General features: G+C 42.7%; 1 protein-coding gene across 1 annotated transcript in view; it reads left to right on the top strand.

Moving 5' to 3' along the window:
• Nucleotides 1-19,233, top strand: part of prrt1 (proline-rich transmembrane protein 1) — a 72,583-nt gene that overhangs the window by 9,095 nt on the left and 44,255 nt on the right. The window lies entirely within an intron of this gene.

Genomic DNA, 19,233 nt, shown 5'->3' with positions numbered 1-19,233 from the left:
TGTGCTATTAGCCTTCCTAATCATTTGCTACTCCTGCTTCTTAACCTTCTGTGATTCATGCATTTGAAGGAGATAATGATCCTGCCAACCTGTTTCACTCATCTTGCAATGTTCCCATTTAAAATGATGTGTGTGTCATTAAACAGCTGGAGAACTGAGATATTATTTTTAAAAAAAATATGTAGCTAATAGTGCAAAGCTGAAATAAACACGGGTATTGCGGTAATAAAGCTGATGGCAGTAGAGGGGTAATGTTAACAGATGAGTAGTCAAGAGGCATGAGGTAATGGTTTGGGAGCTTCAGTTCAAATTCCACTATAGCAGGCAGAGAATCTAAATTCACTCCATTAACTAAAATATTAAATAAGATGCTAGACTCAGGAATCATGTCTATCAAAATACCAAATTATTATAAAAGCCCACCTTGTTTACTGATGTCTTTAGGAAAATCTGTCAGCTTTATCATGAGTGTGATTCCAGATCTAGAGCAATGTGGTGGTCACAATAATTAGCCTTATCAATGGTTTTTAAAGCTGCAGAAGTGTACTCAAACTGCTGTGCCGTGGGCTAAAGAGGTAGCTTGCCACCATCAAAAGGATGTTGATGGGCACTAAGTGCTGGTCATACCAACACAATGAATGAAACATATTAAAGTTACTCAACTGCCTGCAGGATACAGGGGGAGCCTGTGCTGTATGGTAACATCACTGCACTAGCGTCTTGAGGGCCAGGCCAGTGCTCTGAATACAAGAGTTCAAATCCCACCATGACAGCCGATGGAATTTCAAATCGATTGGCAAAGTATGGAACTGTCAGCTGGTGTTAGTAATGCTGTCAATTTTCCATCAATTGCCATAATCAGGTTCAATACTCTCCCTTAGGTTCAGAAAACTATTCTCCTTATCTAATCCGGCTTACATGTGTGGAGCGTCAGAGGCTGAGGGGTGACCTTTATAGAGGTTTATAAATCATGACAGACACATGGATAGGGTAAAAAGACGAGGCCTTTTCCCTGGGGTGGGGGAGTCCAGAACTAGAGGGCATAGGTTTAGAGTGAGGGGGAAAAATTTAAAAGGGATCTAAGGGGCAACTTTTTCATACAGAGGGTAGTGCGTGTATGGAATGAGCCGCCAGAAGAAGTAGTGTAGGCTGGTACAATTGCAAAATTGAAAAGGCGTATGGATGGTACATGTATAGGAAGGGTTTAGAGGGATATGGGCCAAGTGCTGGCAAATGGGACTAGATTAGGTTAGGCTATCTGGTCGGCATGGACAAGTTAGACCGAAGGGTCTTTTTCCATGCTGTATATCTCTATGACTCTACAGACCTGCTGCAATGTATTTCAGTCTCAACTATCCCTTGAAATGGTCCATCAAGTCTCTCAGTTTAGTGGTCACATCCTACAAATAAACAAACTTTGGAAGGTTTTTCTATTGCTATAATGTTAAGCTGAAATAACTTATTGAGGATCCTTTGAGCCAGAGTTTGAGAAAACCTAAAACACAGGAACAGAAAGAGCCATTCAGCCCCTCTAACCTTTTCTCCTATTCAGTTAGATTATGGCAGCTCTCATGTACCTGTCCTTGCTCCATATAGTCCCACACCACAAACATCTGCCAGTGTTAGATTTGAAAGCTTCATCCATGTCCCTCCTCCCTACCACCACCATCTCTGCTATATTTGGGAAAAGAATTTTTGGTTTTTGCTACGTTTTCAATATAAAACGTGGACAAGCCCCAGGGAAATTTAGGGCCTTAGCTCACAACAAACCTGTGTTCCTTGTTGTCTCCATTGTTTTATTATTTTAATTTCTGTGTCACATTTTCTTTCACCATCACTTCCTACAAATAATGCACTTTCCTTATTTCCCTTGACTGCATTAAATGTTCTTTTTCCAATAATATTCTGATTTAAATTATTTCTTACTTTGTTCTGACACCATACGTACATATAACACAAACCTGCATAGAATCAGACTCAACTTTAACAGGTTCATATTTCACATTGATTGGTAACCACCAGCACAGCTCTCATTGCAGTCACTGTGGGATGAATCACAGGCATGTGAACACAGGAACGGAGGTGGTATTTCATACATATTTAACGGTTACCATTCTAGTGAGCAGAAGGATCAACCGACCTTTTGTTGTTGTTCTGTGTATTGATGGGTTTGGGTTGGAGAGCAAGGCATCAGTTTTAACTCCCAAAAGAGTACGGTGGAGAAGGAGAGGAAAAGACTCTCCAGTTTAACCTCGCTCAGTAATATCTACATTAATGAAACCACAAATGAATTAGTTGAAAGCATGCTGGTTGAGGCTTGGACAGGAGATTCATGGTGAGTCCAGGAAGTGAGATTGATTTTCATTTAAAAAGATTGATGAAGATAATATTAAACAGCAGGACGGGAATAGATAAATCCCAGGGACATAGAAGGCAGAAAGATAATTCCAACTCTTAAATCAGAAACAAAGCACAATTGCACTTTCCTGTCCTCTTTATTAATGGTGGTTTAGTCCATGTACCAGAGAGTCAGGAGTGGCTGCACTGAAGAAGTTCTTGTCTTTGTGTTGGGAGACTGGGAGTGTAAGTCTCATTCTTGAAAGTCGCAAGCTACAATAGAAGCTGATGCTCCTAATGCAGTACAGTGGGAGTGCTGTTCTCTTGAAGGTGCCATGTGACTGGTTAACACACTTATCCAAGATGTACCTGCCCTCTCAGGTGAAGGTGCAGCTAAAATAAGTTCTGTCAGTAACAAAGAACAAAGGAAAAGCATATGGTTGAACAAAGACATAAGGGAATGATATATCGTTGGCAGAGCATAGACATTAATTAAATAGGCACCAGAGGTTAGGAATGGATTCTGGATCAATGATGCTGGAAGAGCACAGCAATTCAGGCAGCATCGAGGAGCTTCAGCAAAATCGACGTTTCGGGCAAAAGCCCTTCATCAGGAATAAAGGCAGAGAGCCTGAAGCATGGAGAGATAAGCTAGGGGAGGGTGGAGATGGGGAGAAAGTAGCATAGAGTACAATGGGTGAGTGGGGGAGGGGATGAAGGTGATAGGTCAGGGAGGAGAGGGTGGAGTGGATAGGTGGAAAAGGAGCTAGGCAGGTCGGGCAAGTCCGGACAAGTCAAGGGGACTGGAAGTTTGAAACTAGGATGAGGTGGGGGAAGGGGAAATGAGGAAGCTGTTGAAATCCACATTGATGCCCTGGGGTTGAAGTGTTCCGAGGCGGAAGATGAGGCGTTCTGGTGGTGAGGGAGCGGCGGTGGAGGAGGCCCAGCACCTCCATATCCTCGGCAGAGTGGGAGGGGGAGTTGAAATGTTGGGCCACGGGGCGGTTTGGTTGATTGGTGCGGGTGTCTCGGAGATGTTCCCTAAAGCGCTCTCCTAGGAGGCGCCCAGTCTCCCCAATGTAGAGGAGACCGCATCGGGAGCAACGGATACAATAAATGATATTAGTGGATGTGCAGGTAAAATTTTGATGGATATGGAAGGCTCCTTTAGGGCCTTGGATAGAGGTGAGGGAGGAGGTGTGGGCACAGGTTTTACAGTTCCTGCGGTGGCAGGGGAAAGTGCCAGGATGTGAGGGTGGGTCGTAGGGGCGCGTGGACCTGACCAGGTAGTCACGGAGGGAACGGTCTTTGTGGAAGGCGGAAAGGGGTGGGGAGGGAAATATATCCCTGGTGGTGGGGTCTTTTTGGAGGTGGCGGAAAGGAGATAACTCCAAGAAACAATTACAAAAGCAAAGAGAAACTGTGAAATTCAATTATCAAGAAGCATAAAATATAACAGTAAAATATTTTGCAGGCACATCAATAAAAAATAGGGCAGTTATGATGGCATTAGGACTGTTAATACTTTGACAGGACATTGGTACAGGTAATGATAAAGTTCATTCATTTTCAACATTGCTTAGACAGGTCATTGTCATTGCATTGCAACTTCTCTGGATTCACTCAATCCTCCCTCAGTCCACATGGCAAAGTTATCCACTCAATCAATTTTTCTTCTTCCTCTTCTGTTTTTACTTTCAATTTCTCCATCATTTGTTGTCAGAATTAGGCTCCTGGACTTTTGTTTCCAGTGGCCAGTGAAAACTCTACTAAGTGTTAAATTTAAAGCACTTTGGTTAAGTAATAGTTAAGCTCACAATGGAAAAGTAAGAATGCAAAGAAGAACTATGTAATTTGATTATGGATTGCTGTGAAAGGCATTCTAATTCCAAAGCAATCCTGTAGAAAAAAAACTGATGTGACATCCTGGAAAAGTTGTAGTGGCTGAATCCCACTTGTTTCTGACAGTCAGTTAGCTTCCAAGAAAATCCTTTTCAGGAACTTTCCCTAAGTGGTAAGGATGACTTTCAATGGGTTTTCATCTCCCATACTCAGTGAAGAAAAAAAACAATAGCCTGTTGCATTTCAAGCAGGGCAAATCCCCTCTCGCCAACATTAAATATGTAATATCTTATCTCATACAAAATGGACTACGAGGACTCTCTCTAAAAGTTCTCCAGACTGTATGATTCCATTTGAGTATCCTGTAGCTTGTAGATGCAACATTGTTGATGTTGTAGTCAGTGTCTTTTCTGACGCAAAGTGTTCTTTGTTTAAAAGTTCAAGATATATTTGCATGGATCCACACAACCTTCTAAAAAGTAACAACTGGATCACATATCTTCATAATAATGTACTTAGAAACCACTTTGAAAGAGAGGTGGCTGAAGTATTACATAACTATTTGGTACTTTCCAGAGAGGTAGAATGCTGACATAAATGTTGAAACAAGCACAATTTAAATAGAAAACGGGTTCAATAAAATAATCAAAGAGGATCAAGTCTTTTATCACCAAACTTCAAAGAAATTTAGGGAGAGACATTGCGACACATATTTAATATTAAATAAGTTGTAAATAATATTAAATAATATTAAAAAAGAGGAAGTGCCTGAGGGCTAATTGATATACTTGAATTAATCTCTTTAATAAAGAAGTGGGACAGAACATGTCCAGGGAATTATTGACCAGTCAATTTTACATCAGAAAGAAAGAAAATAATGTATACTTTAATAAAGAAGATGATAGAAAAACATTATGAGTTTTTTAAAAAGTATTTTTGGCATTGGGTGGCACTGGCAAGTCTCGTTACTGATTCCCTAGTTGCCCTTGAACTAAGTTGCTTGATGGGAGCATCCTGTCAGTGGAGAAAATCACTCATGGATTCAGTGTGCAATAGCAGCATGAGACAGATGCTTCATGTATTTTTCAAATTTGTATGTAGTTAGGGTTATGCACCAGTTTTGTTCTCTATCTGTATTAGATCTAGAATAAAAATATTTGGCAACCATGTTTCATTAGTAAACAACACCATTGTTGTTTTATTCTGAAATCAGGACTAATTTAGTAAAAATGTAAAGCTGATTAACATGCTGTTTGAAAGAGAAAAGTATAAATATTTACGCTTTTAAATAACCCCCCGAAACATGCATGCACACACATACCCATCAAAGAAAAGAAAACTTTTTCTGAAGAGATTCCTTTTGAAACAAAGAATCATTTCCAATAATTGTCATTTGTTTACAGAAATAAGGATAAGGCAAGAAATGTTCAAGATAACTTTCAGTTTGCATTCTGGCATGTGTTGACAGCTGTCAGGAAACATCAGCAGTTATTAATGGGATCTTTGAAGATATAGTTTGTTCAGGAATCATTGAGGATACAAACACTTTTCAGGAGAAAGACTGATTGGCTTTTTCCTTGTCACACTAGACCTTGCAAATAGATTTTTTTCAGAAAGCCAGCAGATGGTCTGTACTCCAACTGAACTCCAAGCAAGATCTAGACAAAGCATATCCCCTGCCAGCCATAAACCCAGGTCTGTGATTTCCAGCAAATAAGTTCAAGTATTTAGCTTAAAACATGTGACTTCCACGAAACATCTTTTTCAAAATGCCCCAATTTCTTTTTAGTGACCACAATTGATTTAAAAATGACTTTTTTACATACAAAGTTGCTCATTCTTGAATGAACTTTCAGAGGAAGTGGTGGATGCAGGTAGGTTACAGTGGTTAAAAGTTATTTGGATAAGTACATGAATAAGGGAAATGTTTGGAGAGATAAGGGCCAAGCACTGGCAGGTGGGACTAGTTTAGTTTATGATTATGGTTGGCATGGACTGGCTGGACCGAAGGGTCTGTTTCAGTGCTGTTTGACTCTATGTCTAAATGTATCACTGCCCATAAGCCTCCAAACACAAATCGTCAAAAACAAGATCTAAGAAATACCTTCATAAGTCAGGCAATAACCATCTTTAACAAGAGAGAATCTAATCAACTTCACTTAAATGGCATTGCCACCACTATTGGCTGAAATCTGAACTGTATCAGCCATGTGAACACTGGTGACAAGAGTTGGTCAGGTGCAGGGAATTCTGCATGTCACGGAGGACCTCCAGGAGGTGAAGCGCGAGCAAGCCTTGCTCTTTGCCTCAGAGGCCTCCAAGATAATCTTCTGTTCCAGGGTCCACTCCGTGGAGCAGGACGAGACGTGCTCATGTTTCTTCTTCCAGAAGGTGCACAAAGAGAGCTCCGTGCTCAGCAGCCTGAAGGAAGAAGATGGCTCGATAACGTCATCTCAGGCTGACATCATGAGGATTAGCAAATCCTTCTATGCCAGTCTGTATGACTCGAAGTCAACTGACAGCGCAGCCTCCCAGTCGTTCCTGTCCTCTATCACGGATGTCTTAGACGACAGAACACGGGAGAGGCTGGATCAGTCGCTATCTCTGGATGAGCTGACCAAGGCTCTCGAGTCCTTTGAAAATAATAAAACTCCCGGAAGCGACGGCTTACCGGTCGAGCTCTATTCCGCTCTGTGGGACTTGATTGGCCAGGACCTGCTGGAGGTGTATGTCAGTATGCTTCAGGCAGGTACCATGAGTGAATCCATGAGGAAAAGCATCATCACCCTCATAGACAAGTGGAAAGGGGAGAGGGAGGAACTCAGAAATTGGAGACCAATCTCACTATTGAGTGCGGATTACAAAATTCTGTCAAAGGTTATCGCCAACCGGGTCAGGTCTGCTCTGGGGTCGGTGATTCACCCTGACCAAACCTGTGCTGTACCGGGCAGGAAAATCGCTAAGAGTCTCGCACTCCTCAGGGATACGATCGCCTACGTGCAGGACAGAGGGTTGGACACCTGCCTGATCAGCCTGGACCAGGAGAAAGCCTTTGACAGGATATCACACAGGTATATGAGAGATGTTCTCTCCAAAATGGGCTTTGGGGAGGGAATCTGCAATTGGACCAGACTGCACTACACCAACATTGTCAGTGCAGTCTCAATCAATGGGTGGGAATCAGATAGCTTCCCAGTCAGATCTGGAGTCAAGCAGGGCTGCCCTCTCTCTCCTGCCTTGTTTGTGTGCTGCATAGAGCCATTTGCCGAGTCCATCAGGAAGGATGTGAGCCTGAGAGGGGTGACTATTCCTGGCAGCGGGGGCCTGCAGGTTAAGGCCTCCCTGTACATGGATGATGTCGCCGTTTTCTGCTCAGATCTGCTGTCCGTGCACAGACTCATGTGCATATGTAACTAGGTCGAATGGGCCTCGGGAGCCAAGGTAAACTGAGGCAAGAGCGAGGCCATGCTCTTCGGGAACTGGGCTGGCCAATCCTTGATCCCCTTCACCGTCAGGACCGACCACCTGAAGGTGCTGGGTATTTGGTACGGGGGAGCTGGGGTGTGCGCCAAGTCTTGAGAGGAGCGTATCAAGAAAGTGAGGCAGAAACTAGGCAGATGGAAGCTACAGTTGCTCTCCATCGCGGGAAAAAACCTGGTCATCAGGTGTGAGGCATTGTCAGTGTTGTTATATGTGGCACAGGTCTTGCCTATTCCCACAACCTGCGTCCCTGCAGTCACTCCGGCCATCTTCCATTTTATATGGAGATCAAAGATGGCCAGGGTCCGAAGGGACTCAATGTACAAAGATCTGGGCAACGAAGGGAAAAACACACCAAATACCACCCTCACCCTGATGGCCACCTTTGTGTATGACTGCATCAAGCTGTGCGTGGATCCCCGGTACGCAAACACCAAGTGTCACTACGTACTGAGGTTCTACCTGTCCCCGGTGTTGCGAAGGATGGGCCTGGCCTCGCTGCCGTGGAACGCTCCGAGTAGTTGGACCGTTCCGTATCGCCTGAGCTTCGTGGAGAAGTTTATGAAGAAAAACACCTTTGACTACAAGTCCATCAGGAAGTGGTCAGCACATAGTGTCCTTGAGACCCTTCAGGAAAAGGAGAGGGCGGATCCTATCGAGCGGTTCCCTGAGCAGACTGTCAAAGCCATTTGGCAGAATGCCTCATCGCCAGAACTTTCCAACAAGCACCAAGACATGGCTTGGCTGGTGGTGAGAAGGGTTCTGCCTGTGAGATCCTTTATGCACGCCCGGACTCTCAGCCGCACTGCACGCTGCCCTCGTAACGGCTGCGGGGGGGGAACGAGACTGTCACACATCTCCTTCTGGAATGTGCCTACGCAAAGGAAGTCCGGAGAGGAATGCACTGGGGTTTGTCGAGGTTCGTCCCGAGCAGTTCCGTGAGGTGGGACTCCGTGCTCTATGGTCTGTTCCCCGGGACTTACACCGAGATGAACATCAACTGTGCCTGGAGGATCATCAACTCAGTGAAAGATGCTCTTTGGTCTGTCCAAAACCTGCTGCTCTTACAGCTGAAGGAGCTGACCCTGACTGAGTGTTGCAGGCTGGCACATTCCAAGGTCCAGGACTACGTGTTGAGGGACGCGCTGAAGCTTGGGGCAGCTGCCACCAAGGCGCAGTGGGGAAAGACCACCGTGTAACATCTGCGTGGTAAAGAAGAACAGGGGGCCCACGCAGTAAGTGGGCTCTGCTGACACCTCAGCTAAACGTATGGATATATGATTGGTAAACGTGCAGACCTGTATATACGAATGATTAATTCAAATCTGTATGCAAAGAAATAGAATGTTTATGTAGTAGGGCATGACCAATTGTACATATCATTAAAATAATTTATGAATGAAGTATATTTTTGAAATAAAGAAAAGAATTCTGCAGTGAATAATTAATCTCCTGACTCCTCAAAGTCTCTGTGTCACCTACAAGGAACAAGTCAGGAATATGATGGAATACTCCCCACTTACCTAGATTTGTAGAGCTGCCACAACATTCAGGGAAAAGCAGCCCATTGGATTAGCACTCTATCCACCAAAGTGAACATTCACTCCCTCCAGCATCAAAGCATAGTTTCAGCATTGTGTACAACATACAACAGGCATTGTTGCAAATCGCTAAACCTCTAAAAAAGAATCTTACAAATCCCAAATCTCTGTAAAAACAGGAGACAATAGGTACATGGGAAAACCACTAACTGAAAAATTCTTCTAAACCACATACCATTCTGACTTTGAAATCTATCACGATTCCTTCAGTATCGCTGGGCCGAAATTCTCAAACTCTCTTCCTACCAGAAGCACTCAGCTGTTCAAGGGACTATATTACCACTATCTTCTTGGGGAAATTAAGGATGGGCAACAAATTCTGTCCTGACAAATAATGCTACCTATGATACCCAAGTCTTGTGAAAGTAAAATCAAACCATCAGTAAAGACTGATTGGGCTGTTTCTGTGCTCTGTATCCCATGATATCCTATTCAAAGATTTTATTCTGAATAGGAATGGGGTGGCATGGTGGCTCAGTGGTTATCACTGCTACCTCAATGTACCAGGGACCTGGGCTCGGTTCCAGCCTTAGGTGACTGCCTGTAAGTAGTTTATACATTCTCCTTCTGTTTAGATGGGTTTCCTCCCACAGTCCAAAGATGTGCAGGTTAGCTTGATTAGTGATGGGAAATACAGGGTTACAGGAGGACGGGTCTGGGTAGGATGCCCTTTGGTGTAGACTTGTTGGGCTGAATGGCCTGCTTTCACACTGCAGGATTCTACAAAGGAAACAGATTTATCCCAATGTCCTGATCAATGTTTATCCCTCAACCAACTACAATAAAAGTGGATTATTTGGGTATTAGCATACAGTCAATGATTGCTCTCTCTGTATTTGTGGTATCTGTGTTTCCTGCAATATAATTGTGATTACACTTTAAAACCAGCTGTAAATTGCTCTTGAGTGTTTCAAGGTCATGGAAGACACTGTGTAATGCATATCTTTCCTTTTCACCTGACGCACTGTGACATTCGGTAATGGATAAAGCGTTGCCAGTTCAAGACTGAGATGAGGAGGAATTTCTTCTTCCAGAGAGTCACAAGTCTTTGGAAGGTCTTGCATCAGAGAGCTATGGCAGCAGAAACTTTGTGTCTGTGTAAGGCTGAGATGGATTCTTGATCAGCTTGGAAATTGAGGGTTGTGGAGAAACACAAGGAAAGTGAGCATGAGGAGTCTCAGATTAGCCGTGATCCTACTGAATGGTGGTGCAGGCTTGAGGGGCCAAATGACCTACTCCTGTTCCTATTTCTTATGGTCTCATGGGTTGCTGCTGTGTGATTGGCGCTTGTTGACCTTGTCATTTCAGCTGTATCAGGGTTGTTGGTGTCCAGGCAGTCAGTGGAGAAATCTCTTTGTCACGCTTATGTTCACCAGTGGAGCCATAAGACTGAAAGTCAGTTTAAGGAATGCAGGGTTTGTGTGTTCACAGTTACCAGCTCTGCCCTTTCCCCATAAGTTCTGCTATTGGCCTGAACACAGATGAGCTTAGAGCGAAGATGTGGAGATACCAGTGAGGAGACCATTTGGATTCTGACAATGCCAAAATGTGGCACTTGAATATCAGGGTGGCGAGCTTCAGGATAAGTTGTTAAGGAGACCCCTCTTGGCAAAACAATTTAAAAGAAATTATCGCAGATCTGAGGCAAATCGGTTACATTTTCTGAACACAGTTTTGAGACTTGTAGTTAGAAGAAAGCTGAGCCTTTAAGTTGATGATCTCGGCTTTTCACTGTGAAAGTCACAGCGGGTGAATGACTGATGCCAGATGGTCTCCTGTTCCCATTTGGAAATATTCCGAGGATTACATGAAATTCTGCTGACTACAAACACTGTCACAAATGGCAAGGCTGTTGGAAGGGAGAGATATAATTTTGGCGGATGTAGGCACATTCCATTTATTCAGTTGTTGAAACATAACGAAACATGATCTGACGGAATGATGGAGCAGAGTTGAGAGTTGAATGGCGTCCTCCTGCTCTTGGAACTCAATAGCCGTAACAGGGTGTTTTAAATTCAGCTGAAGTCAAAACAAAAATCTGCCATGTTAGTTCTTCACCCACAGCATCGCTGATCGATAGGTCAGGACCTGGGGCATGGTTTTTCATGTTCACCCTAGTCGCTCTGTAGCTATGGGTCACTGCATCAATGCAACACAGCAACATACTTACTAAAGCAATACCCCATTGGTCAAGGTGAAGCACAACTATTACCACAAGTAACCTTTATTCCCCTGGAAAGGAATGGTTATTAAACATTTGAAATGCTGTTTGTCCGTCATTTTATAAATTCTCTCTAATTTAGGAGGTTACTTTATTCATCCATCCCGTAACCTCCGTCCATTGTCATATAAAACTGGGTTGCCCAATAGGAAATGGCTGGTTAACTACACCCGTTACTTTTGTAGCATAGTTTTCACCTAATTTAGTCTTTTTGATACACAGTATAAGTAAATATACCTAAAGTGTGTATTTAAACATCTAGTACAATTACTTATAGTCATAGAATCATACAGCACGGAAGCAGACTCTTCTGTCCAACCAGACCATGCCAAACATGATCCCAAACTAAACTAATCCCACCTGTCTCCTCCTGGCCCACATTTCTCCAAACCTTTCCTATTCATGTCTGACTCCAAATGTCTTTTAAACCTTGTAATTGTACCCACATCCACCACTTTCAAAGGAAGTTCATTCCACACGTGAACTACCATCTGTGTTAAAAAAAATTGCCTCTTGTTTTTACAGATTAGATTAGATTACTTACAGTGTGAAAACAGACCCTTCGGCCCAACAAGTCCACACCGACCCTCCGAAGAGCAACCCACCCAGACCCAGTCCCATACATTTACCCTTTTACCTAACACTACAGGCAATTTAGCGGGGCCAATTCACCTGACCTGCACATCGTTGGACTGTGGGAGGAAACCGGAGCACCCGGAAGAAACTCATGCAGACACGGGGAGAATGTACAAATTACACACAGACAGTTGCCTGAGGTGGGAATTGAACCTGGGTCTCTGGCGCCGTGAGGCAGCAGCGCTAACCACTGTGCCACCGTGCCGCCCACTTTAAATTATTATCAGGAATGTGACTTGAAAGAAGTTCTGGGATTTCCATATTAGATTATATTAGATTAGATTCCCTACAGTGTGAAAACAGGCCCTTCGGCCCAACCAGTCCACACCGACCCTCCGAAGAGTAACCTACCCAGATCAATACACCTAACACTATGGGCAATTTAGCCTATTCACCTGACCTGCACATCTTTGGACTGTGCGAGGAAACCGGAGCACCCGGAGGAAACCCATGCAGACACAGGGAGAATGTGCAAACTCCACACAATCACCCGAGGCTGGAATCGAACCTGGAACCCTGGTGCTGTAAGGCAGCAGTGCTAACCACTGATCAACCGTGCCGACCCATTTTTTTTCAAATTTCTCTCCTCCCACCTGTCATCTCTCTCCTTAACTAAGGTTTGGAACTTTGAAAGGAGTTTATCAGACACACCACATTTCAGTGCAGCATTTGTAATTGGTATGATTATTGATTGGCAAGATGCACAAGGCACCCACTTCACCACTCCCATCCTCCATCTAGGCGTAGAAATCAAGAAACTTAGAACGACTTGCAGCACCGAAGAAAGCCATTTGGCCCATCATGTTGGTGCTGGCTGAAAAAAGACCTATTCAGTCTAATCCCACCTTTCAGCTCTTGGTTATCCCCCTGTGATGCACAGCACCTCAAGTGTATATTAAGCTTTGTTTTAAGTGCAGTGAGGTTTTTGCTTCTGCCTTTCAGGCAGTGAGTTCCTGTTCATCATCACCGTCTGAGTGAAAACAGTCCTCAACTTCTCTCGAATCCTTCTATCAGTCACTCTAAATCTATGCCACCTGGTTATTGGCCTCATTGCTTCCTTCCTGCTCAATCTATTTAGGCCCTTTATACCTTTATATACAGGAGTCAATTAGCTCAGTTGGCTGGTTTGCGATGCAGAGTGATATCCGCAGCCTGAGATTGAGGTATTGCCTGAGCTCAACCTTACCCCACACCTGAGGCTTAATGACCCTCCGGTTTAACCACCACACATTGTCTCTTTCTGATAAGCGACTGGGATTATGGCTGCTTTCCTTTTATAGTCTCCAATTGTATCTTTCCTCAGCCTCCTCTGTCCAAATTGTGCTTCCTAGCTAAAATCTCCAACTCTGCCAATGTCATTGTGAATCTTTTCTGTGCTGTTACTTCTACAGCCATGTGTCACATATAATGTGGTAACCAGAACTCTACCTGGTATTCCTGCAGTGGTCTAAGCTGCATTTTGTATATTTCTGGCATTACTTCCCTGATTTTATACTCCAGACTTTCAGCCAATGAAGAAGAGGATCTCTCCTTGATCACCATATCCACCTATCCTTCTATCTTCACAGTTAGCCTGCAAACCAAGGTTTCTGTTTCCTTTGCAGGAACCTACCGGTTGCTGTGTATTTCCTTGCTTTCTTTGTTTTCCTCAAATGCATTACCTTGCACTTCTCTGGATTAAATTGCATGTGCCACTGTTTCTCTAACAACCCCGTATTCCCTCCAGCCCCCAAACACCCCACAACTGGCCCGTTGATGTTTACTGTGCACTTTGCAGTTTTTTTACCTCACCCTCAGCCATGTGGTCAATTTCCATGTCATTTGCAAATGTCTTCGCCATACTTCTCACATTCAAATCCAAATTATTGATTTATACATCGCAAAAAAATTGACCCACTAAGTAAAAAGATGTTTCTCATGTTGCCTTTGATGAATCACTGCCCAGGGAGACTTCAGATGGTCCTACATATGTTTGGTCACAAGGAAGGTGGTTGATATCAAAGCGCTGTATAATTACCCCATTTTAACTTTTGGTGAAAGCATCAGTGTGCTACCCCAAGCCCACTCTCTACCTCCCACAAAGGTGACCTGTTGAAGCAGTGTGATCAGCTGGAGTTTTAAGGATTTTAAATAATGGAAAAATCCAGAAAAAGTGTCACTTTTTAAGTTCCACCTCCTGTTCTCACCATTCAATAATCCAATATTGTTCCAGTGCATTCCAGATGTGGCAGTACATCAGGGAACTCGGGAACACTGAGAGTATGACGTAGGTCACGTTATGAGAAGCAAGGGAAGGTGCTCAACTGTGGGTCACATACATGACTGAGGAATGGAGTGAGGCTGCAGTACAGAGTGGGAAGATCCCATATTCAACGTCTCAGGCAGCCGGGTCTGTAGATTGGGAACTCCGTGAACTCAGACCAACTGGGAAGAATGTTGAATCAGAAAAAGTGTTTAAGAATAGAAATTGCAAATTTAAGCAATGGAGGATGGGAATGTTTGAAGCAAAATGACAGGGAAGAAGTGATTTCCAGATAGGCACACGAGCAGGTCATTCAATCTCTCAGCCTGCTCTGCCATTCATATGATTGTGGTTGATCATTGAGTTCCGTGGGCTCTCCAGTCTCTGGGTGAAGAAATTTCTCCTCCATCTCAATCCAAAAAAGTTTACCCATCACCCTTAAACTATGACCCCCTGATTCTGGACTCCACCATCATTAGGCACATCCTTCCTGTATCTAACCTGCCTAATCCTGTTAGAATTTTATAGCTTTCTATGGGATCCTCCCTCATTCTTCAAAACTTCAGTGAGTACAATCCCAATTTAATCATTCCTCATACATCAGTCCTGCCATCCCAGGAATCAACTTACAGGAAATGCATGCAACTTGTAACACCTTTCATATATGAGCATTCAAGAAGGAATTGGATTGTCATCTGAAAAGGGAAAATGTGCAGGATTATAGGGAGAAGTTGGGACATGAATTAGGTTGCTCCCAATAAAGAACTGACACAGATATCTTGGGCTGAAATGGCCTCTCTCCGTACTGAAATGATTCAGTGGTTCTGTGTTATCCTAGATAGATACAGTTGGAAAGAAGCTCAGGGATGTTCCTTTGTCAGATTCCATCAGTGAGACAGATTCTGTCGGATGACCCAAGGTGCTTTTCCAGCATGAGGGTCATTTTAACTGTTTCAGGAGGGAAGTCGTAGGATTCTGACTTCGGTTGGTCATTCTGGTTGGAAAGAGGCCTTTATGGCTGTAGCAAATCATGGTTGGGAGAGGTCCCTTACCAGGCAGGCATTAGGGGTAATTAAAAGCTTGGTCTGCATTTCTGTGACATATTCAATGTAATTTAGAGCAATGTTGGTCCCAGGGGAAAGTATTTAAAAAAAAGTATCAATGCTTTTTAAGTATCAATGTTATTTCCTGTGGAATGTTTCTAACAACTATAAACATGGGCTGCTGTTTAATATATATATATATACATAGAGATGTTAATGGATTTTATTGCATTACACCACTTTATTCTTGCCACCTTGCCTATGAAAAATGATAGGAGAAAGTGAGGACTGCAGATGCTGGAGATCAGAGCTGAAAATGTGTTACTGGAAAAGCGCAGCAGGTCAGGCAGCATCCAAGGAACAGGAGAATCGACGTTTCGGGCATAAGTCTGAAGAAGGGCTTATGCCCGAAACATCGATTCTCCTGTTCCTTGGATGCTGCCTGACCTGCTGCGCTTTTCCAGCAACACATTTTCAGCTATGAAAAATGATAACCCAGTGTCATTGTGTGGCTTACCTTTCACAACGCGAGGCATCCATGAAACCGTTTCCAGAAATATGTATTGCTCTAAAATGTGTTTCATTTGTAACTTTTTATTAACTCAGCATGAAACTCCAATGATCGTTCCTGACTGTTTAAGGAGCCCTGTTGCGCTTGCCTTTACAGATCAAGAAACCTTTTAGCTAAACAGGACAGGGCACTGTAGCCATATAAACAAACTTGATCTGCTGTCATGGTGCTTACACAGAATCAGAGAAATGTTAGTGAGGGAGGCCTCAGCATTTCTTAGTATTGAGACATGCAGTGGCACATCTGCAGTAATCTCATTGAAGTCAGGCACTCGTGTTAATTTAGTGGCTGCAGTGAAAGGTTTGAAATGGAGCGATAGCCATCACAAAGGATTGGAGATGGACAGGTAGGCACAAAGGAGAAATGGTGATGGAGGGGAAGATATAATAAGAGATTGGAGATGAAGGGACAGAGATACTGAAGCTGGGGAGATTGTGACATATATGGATTAGCAGTAGAGAGATAAACACCAAATGATCAGAGATGGAGGGGGAGAAATACTGAAGGAGTGGAAATGGAGGGTTAAACGCAGGAGGACTGAAGGTAGAGGTACAGGTAGATTGAAGCAGGGATGTGAAAGGACACATTTTTACATAGAAACATAGAAAGTAGAAGGAGGCCATTTGGTCATTCATCATGATCATGGCTGATCTCCAACTCAATAGCCTAATCTTGTTTTCTCCCGATAACCCATTTGTGAAAGGTTAGAGAGGAATGAATGATAAAGAGATGAACTAACGATGGAGAAATTGAGAACAAAGAATAGCAAGATAGGCAAAAGGGTAATGGTTGGGAACTCATCATATTTTTAAGCAACTGTGTCACTTTAATATGAAACTCTGAAAGCGGGAAGCAGCTATAAGCTGATTTTGGAGGGTCATTTCCTAATCATGGTTAATGAATAAAAATTAAACAACAAATCATAGACTGACAGATTGTGTATTGCTGTATCTTCAGGTGGTTGTCATCAATGTAATAATTGACCCCAATTTTTTCATTTTATTTCATAAAAGTTCAATTTATATGAGGTGCTTGGTAAGCTTTGAAACATTAATGTCTGGGCCATAACAAGGTTAGTTTTCATAAATATTAAGCAGTAGACTTCAATTCCAATTATCCTTTTAATGAATCTGGCCGCTATGTATTTTATCCAAATGAAATTACTTTACAACCTTTTTAGGTTTTGCCATTTTTAATTATATTTTGAGAGGTCAGGTCATTTTGAAAAATCATTTCTTGCTTGTTGAACATCCCCAGTGCTCAGAGATCTTGATCTATTGTATGAGGCTATGCTGTCAAATAATGCCAAGAACCCATCGCAGGAAATAAAGGAAAGAAAGGTTTGTATTTAGTGATGTCGAAATGTAGCAAAAGCTCATTTCTGTGCAACACATTTGCTGTAGTAATATAAGGGAATGTGGCAGCCAAAACAGTGATCCAAAATACAATTCCGCTGATGGTGTGGCACTTCTTCAGCACTGCATTGGATGTATTGGCCCAGATTTTGTTGTCAATCTTCAGGTCTTGAACCCATGCTTACTGAATCAGAAGTAGCAAAGCTATTTATCTAACCATGACTGGACAATAAATACTTGCCCAAACTGCAGCATCTACACCTCAAGAGTGAATTAAGAAGGCAAACACAGTTGGGTTTGTGAGATTTAGAACATGCCTACAGGGCTAGCAAAAAGGAAAAGGCATCACAGTCCAAAACATCTTGTGATTTGCGAATGTATGAAAGAGTAGAGATTGAGTATGTCCATTTATTTAGTAGAGACATGGGCCCTATTCCATTACTCACATTAAGCCAGTGGATAAGCAGATGCTGTAATCTGTACTGAAAGCGAAAAATGCTGGAAATCACAGGAAGTCAGGCAGCATCTGTGGAGAGACAGCAAGCTAACATTTTGAGTCTAGATGACTCTTCATTAGCTCTGATGAATAGGTTAATGTCTGAATTACATGTAACTCAAACTCAGTTAATTCATTTTTAACATCACAGCTATCTTTCATTATACCCAAATCTCCCATGCTGTCTGAAGAGCAATATTACCAACTCTGTTTTGTCACTTTTACATGGTGGTTTTTCCCATTATAAATTCCAGTATTGGCACTCATAATGGAAGTAGTCTGTGCTGCCCATCATTGACAATCTGATAGTATCTGATAGTAACTTTCAAAATTAATACTGAACAGAAACAGCTTAATAGCTTCTCGAGTCATAATTTAAACCCTCCTTACAACTGTGCTCAAAATGAAGAGTCCACTCGCTAATGAGTTTGAACCTGCAATGCCATGGGATATGCTTAAACAATAGATGATTAAATGAGGAGAAATTTCTTCATCCAGAGAGAGTTATCCCTGTGGAATTCACTGCCACTAAAAGTGGTTGAGGCCAAAACATTGTGCATTTTCAGAAAGAGGTCAGTACAGCTCCTGTGGCTAAAAGGACCAAGGGATATGAGGGGAGGGTTGGATTAGGGTACTGAACTCATTGGTCAGCCATAATCATAATGAATGGCAGAACAGGCTTGATGGGTTGAATGGCCTATTCCTGCTCCTATGTTTCTATTAAAGGTCTAGTGTATAATGTTTGTTTTTATAAATGACAAACTTGCTTCCTGTTATGCCTCAGCTGGAGTACTTTCTAAACTTGAGAATACACATCCTATATCCTCTTAGGACAGCCTCACTATCCCAGGAAGCAGTCTGATGAACCTGTGCATTACTCCCAATGTGCAAAATTATATCCTCCTTTGACAATGGAACCACAACTGCATGTTGTATTCTGGGTGCATTTTAATGATTATTCTATACATTTGAAGCAAGACTTCTTTGCTCCTATGCTCAAGTCCTCTTGTGATAAAGGCTACCATACCATTGGCCTTGGCTGCTGTCTCAACCAGTCTCTCCTAAACAGCCTATCTTCATAGACATGTCAATGTGGTTTATTTGGTCTTCAAGAAGACTTTCAACAAAGTCCCATGTAAGAGTTTAATGTCTCAAATTAAAGCACATGGGATGAGGGGTAATACACTGAAATGGATTGAAAATTGACTAGCAAATAGGAAACAAAGAGTAGGAATAAATGGCTGTTTTTCTGAATGGTGGGCAGTGACTAGTGGAGTACCACCAGCTGCTACTAGGACACCAGCTATTCGCAATGTATGAGGGAACTAAATTTAATATCTCAAAATTTGCAGATGATACAAAACTGTGAGGAAGGGAACAGTTGGAAGATGCAGAGATATCGTAATGTG

The sequence above is a fragment of the Chiloscyllium plagiosum genome, unplaced genomic scaffold, assembly GCF_037043375.1.
Source record: "Chiloscyllium plagiosum isolate Xiang-an unplaced genomic scaffold, Cpla_swu_hap1 HiC_scaffold_35, whole genome shotgun sequence".
NCBI classification, from domain to species: domain Eukaryota; kingdom Metazoa; phylum Chordata; class Chondrichthyes; order Orectolobiformes; family Hemiscylliidae; genus Chiloscyllium; species Chiloscyllium plagiosum.
The sequence above is the reverse complement of the archived record's forward strand: the minus strand, read 5'-3'. Positions and strand labels throughout refer to the sequence as shown.